Genomic DNA, 5667 nt, shown 5'->3' on the forward strand with positions numbered 1-5667 from the left:
CAACAGTGTGCAAGGAATTTAAGATGAATCTCTCTTTGAAACACAAGACTTGGTAAAAGCGCAATCATGATCTAATTTAAATCCCAAACACATTCCCAGAGTTTCATGTCTGAGGATTAGTTTGGATTGCACACACAGGCATGCTCATGGCGCTTTTGAATTTGTCCCTCATAGTCTGTAATTGTTTTAGGTCCTTTCAAAGTGTGGCTCAAATATTCACCTCATACGGATCTGTTCTGATGTCTTGTTCAAGACAAATGAATGGGTATAAATGAATTCAGCTGTGCAATAAGAATGGAAGATGTGTCTGATTTGTCATGGGTGCTTTGGAGAGACCACAAAATACTAAATAAGGAGGTTCTTGTTTGTTACATTTTTGAAAGCAACCTATGTTATCTCACATAAAGAGATTATGCAGAGTGGAGCTATGCTGCCATAACTGCAAAAGAAAAACTTCATTACGATTTGTCAGTAATGAAAAAATAACTTCCTTGATAAGTACTGGGCATAGTCCATTACATATATGAAACCGATTTAGCAATAAAAATGGTCAAAACTCAAAAGGCAATAACAGCAATCCATTTTGAAGAGTGGTCCATTACGGTAAGAGGCAACATGACATAATACTCGCTTTAGGCGTATTTCAGAAACAAAACAAGCATCCATGTTGGCTGAGCTCCTTCACCAGATTGTCTTGAGGCACAAGTGAGCTTCAGAAGTACCTCATACAAATCACCAGCACCAGCCAAGGGCCACTCTCACTCTCACTCTCACTGTGCTGAGATTGACTCATTACACAAGTGGACATTCCTTGACAGTCCTCGCTTGCTTCAGTGTAACTCGGGACACTTTACAACCGGCCCCAGGGACGTGCGAGCGCCCCACTCGCACACACACACACACACACACACACATCTGCCCATAAACGCTCGGCTGAGAGCCCCTCAAGTGCCTGTGTACTGTAACCAGCAGTCAAGACTCCGACTCGGGTGGAAGCGCCATCTCCTCAGCGCTGTTGACACATCAGCTGATCCCCTGGGTTCACCATGCGACCCCGGTGACCTGCGCTCCCGTTCCCTCACGTGCTGACACGGCCTCTCCAGGGCTGAAGCCTGCCGTGGTCCTGGTGGCCCCCTTTCCCACATGTCTGTGCCAAGGCTGGCCAGTCTCCATGGAGACTCATCTGCACATGAAAGTAGGTCTCTGTCATGGACGGAGGCCTCTCTCTCTCTCCTGCTGATCCTCCAGCGCTTCCGTCCACCCGCCCACTCCTCCCTCCGCTCGGCCCACACACACAAGGGCTGGAGCGCTAGTCTGGGCACCTCTATAAACATGCTATACATATTCAATAATCACACTCAGATGCCATTTCTTGTATGACACTTATGAAACCATCTGGTTCAATTTGATAGCATAATATAATATTGATCCAAATTTAGTGGTTCGATTTTTAACATTTTGTTTTCAAAGGCAGTAAAACTGTGGACTTCAGTTGAACGTTCAGCATACAAGTGATTTAAATGTAGATCAGTCTGTGCAATACAGTCCTAACAGGCCTGGCCCTGTACTACTAACCCTGGCTAGAACGCTCAAGAGAAACCTATAGAGGATGGTACTACATGTCAGTAACAAAATCGTATACTATATACTGTATATCCATGTGACACAGATTTAACAACATAAAATTGCTTGTAAATGGTAAGTCAACTGCAGTTCGGACTATTGCTATCAATTAGGCAACGACATGGCCGATTCAAAACAACACAGCTATGTGGGGCCATCCACTGATAAATGCAAAGCTATAATAAAGTTATAAAGGCATGATCCTTTCAGAACGTGTCAGGTTTAGGCAGAGACCCACCCCATGCTAACAGAGACATGTTGATGAGTCCTGGCCAGTGTTAGTGGGTCAGACAGACTGATCCTCTCCCTCCAGTCTGCAGTAGGTTCTGCCCGTCTCCCAAACACAAGGCCCTTCCATTAACTCCTAACCTGCATTGGCATAATAAGACAAGGGGCCGAGCCCGTCCCTCCAACAAGCAGGCGAACAAATGCTTACACGACTGCTACTGTCCGCCCCCTGAATCACTGAATTTATTAACCCTCCCCGAGCCCCATTCATAGCGATGCCCCCCAAAAAGCAGAAGGAGTGGAGACCCCGAAGAGGTCGGGACTGGGGAGGAGCGCGGCTTTGTGTCCATCTGCTGTGGCCCCGCAACGCAACAGCCTTTTACCAGACCCCCTCAGCATTGGCCACATAATGCCCCGACACCCAGGAACACTGGCCACTGGACCAGAGGCCCGGACGCGACTCAATACTTTGGCTTTTACACATGCTAATGGATGGTCAGTGGAGTTTCTGTGTCACGGGGGGCAATAAGCTAAGGGCACAAAGGGGCAAAAGCGTGGGATGGGGAGTGTGTGTGGGGGGGTGGGGGGTGGGGGAAAGGGGGCAAATCTGGGTCTTCTTTTTGGGGGAACATGAATGAGACCACAAAGTGAAGGTCAAAGTGCTCCAGTTAGCGCAAGTTGGCTCCCCACACAAGAATCTTTTTTGTAACTTGTGTGCAGGACGTATTGAGACAATTGGGATCTTATGAGATGCGCGAGGAAGCGTCGGGAATGGTGACCTCAACCCTGAGTCATCAATCAGTGGCCTAAACAGCGCCTTCACCGGCACAAAGACAAACATTTAAATGGAAGGTCGTATGAGTAAAACAAGGCGTGGGCAAGTGAAACAAACAGGCTCCAGCACTGTGGCCACTACCACACAGAGCGAACAGGCAGTGCTAAATATGCTCTAATTCAATGACACAGCTCAGGGGGCAGTCCAACATAAATGGGTTGAGTAATCACTAACACCTTTTACCATATACACAGTGATTGAACATGACGGAAGTTGACTTTATTGATAACTGGCTGTCTTAACTGTGTTAAAAGTTTCACAGAAACGGCGTGGCTTTGGAGGATATCATTACAGAGAATGTCCAAATCTGTCGTCATGGTGCTGACACACCTGCACATGCTGCTGCCCCGCCCTTGTTTACACACAAGGTCATGTGCGCAGCAAGTCATTCAAGTGATTTCAGCTTCATCCCAAACAGGCCGTGTCATGACGCACCATTTTACACTTGCCACTTTAGTTAACGTACTGTATTTGCATTATTATGGTAGGGGTGATTACTTTAAATAGGTATTACGGTCTAGGTATAGGGCTTTGGCTGGCTCTCATGAAGGGTATCAAAGGAAGAACGTGGATGACATTTTTAAATAAAAACATAAAATAGAACAGTCTTCAAACCATTGTCAGAGAAAAAACCTTTGATTTGCAACCCTACACATTAGTTTTCTTGCATCGCCCAAGCAGTTGATTTCAGACTGCTGACTTTACTACAGACATGTCCAGTTTACACTGATGCCACTCATTTTAATGGCATTGCATTGCTGTTCTACAGCTCAAAAGAATCTAACAGGCATCCTCCACAGCTGTTTGACTGGAACAGAAGCTTTGATTTTGCCAAGGGACAAAACTACATGAATGTCAAGGTCCACTCCAGAGAAAAATGATTAGCTCAATTCAGATCTTTCATGATTAATAACAGGGTGCGTAATTAAATCATTGCAGACTGTGGGAAACCCAAATTTAGATGTGTCTCATGGGACATCTGGTCACTGGCTTCTGTAAGGGCCACAGTCTGAGCGATGATGTTTCGATTCCCAATTTCTTTCCCCCAGGGGGAAGAGTTCCATACAGGAAGACCATTAGGAACCTCTCCGTGCCATCAATGGCGTTTTTACAGTGTCCAGTGGCGGAGGCGTAACCGTACCGGTGTTTATTTGGGTCATATTTACTCCAGTACAGTGCCACCACCAGCGTGACTCTGCCGCCGGTCCCTACCCAGCGGAGCGAGAGCCCGGGGTGTGAATGCCCGCGCTAGTTAATCTAGGAGTTCCGTGGACTCTTATTGTCCGCCACCATCTGTTACATTAAGGCAGGAATGCGGAAAAGTCCTCGCTGAACCTTCCTCCGTGCCCATGGAGGGGAGCTTCCCCCCGGTACTGGCCAAAAACAAGCAGGCTTTCTCTCCCCCATTTAGATGCTGTTTATCTATAGGATGATCTCGTGGACACATCAATTCATGACTCCGCTTTATCTCGTCATGAATATTCCTATAATCCCCGGGCCTGATCCCGGCCCCTCCATTCTCTGGCCGCCTGGGCTGGAGCCCCCCTCACTCATTCAGGTCCCCCCTTAAATCCCGCCATTCACGTCCCCCTGGCTCCTGATCTCCACATGAAATGATATCGCTCTCAGTAGTTCTACTTATGGACCTCTAAGCTCCCATATGCACACAGACACAGGCACGGCTAAAGCCTATAATTGATCTGTAATTGAAGTCTGAAACAGTGTGACTGCAGAATCCCCTTGGCGCTCTGTGCCAGCAGCACCCACTAAAAGGAGGAGGCGGTGGGGGTACGCGAGGGGTACGTGGGGGGTGAATTCCACGAGGTGGAGATGGGCATCCCCAGCTCAGGGCTTAGCATATTACCACGCCTGGAAATACACTAGGGCCACTCAAGTTCATGGGCTTTAAAGACCGATTCAATCTTTGTAAAAGTTGGAATATTTACACTATGCTGCATTATAATGTGATTAGGTAGTCTGCTCAATCCTTATATAACATCCTGGCAAATAGTAAGGACATTTAAAGTTTCATTATTTACATTTAGAGTCTTTTAAAAAATGTCAGCTCACATTTAGGTACACGGGTAGCAGGCATTCCCTAAGACACATTTGCCATCTTGACAGGATCGAAGGTGCTATGCATTATATTTACTACACATGGAATAAAGTTATAGCTGGGCCAACGCTATCCAGTTTGCATGGTCTGGATTCAAAGCACAAGTGCCTCTGACAATAGTCAGAAGACTCACTTGTGACTTCACAATCTGCTAAAAATGTCTAGATCCTATTCACATGTTATAAGTAATAAAACTCCTATAAGGCCCCCCAATAGCATCAACAACGCGGTTCACGGACTACTCTTAATATCACACAGTTGAATAAGTCAGGAAGGGAATATTATTTGATCTCTCTGTGTGATAATACTGCACTCTATTACTAATGCAATGTATGGTACTAATGAGACTGCACTTCACTATTTGATAATGTAGAGATGCTTGGTGTTATGTATTGTCTTTGTGTGGGGTTAGGGGAAGATTTAGTGGTCCTGTTGTTGTCTATTGTCTATCTGACGAGCTGTATGGTGCAAGATGAACTTCTGAAAGGATCGATAAACATCTGTCTATATTGACATAGATATAAGCATTTATACTAATCGCAATGACACATACTACAGTCTATTCTGTCTTATTCCAGTCCAAGGAAGGAATAGATGGCAGTAAAATCTAAACTATGGGCCTAAAAGGCGGCGAAAGCATGTCTTGTTAAAAAACTGAAAGCATGTCTTTGTAAACTGTAAAACAGCGCAGCACTTTCTTTTGTTTAGTGCAATATTTCATGGGCATTCTTTGGTGGGATACCAGAGTGAGTGCTCACTTTGCTCAGTAAAATGTTTGGTAAGATTTAGGAGAGGGGTAAAAAATTTGGCAATAAACCTTTAAATAAAACACCACACTTTGAAGCAATTGGCTTCATTTCGTTTT

The sequence above is a fragment of the Sardina pilchardus genome, chromosome 2 (genome assembly GCF_963854185.1).
Source record: "Sardina pilchardus chromosome 2, fSarPil1.1, whole genome shotgun sequence".
Taxonomy (NCBI): domain Eukaryota; kingdom Metazoa; phylum Chordata; class Actinopteri; order Clupeiformes; family Clupeidae; genus Sardina; species Sardina pilchardus.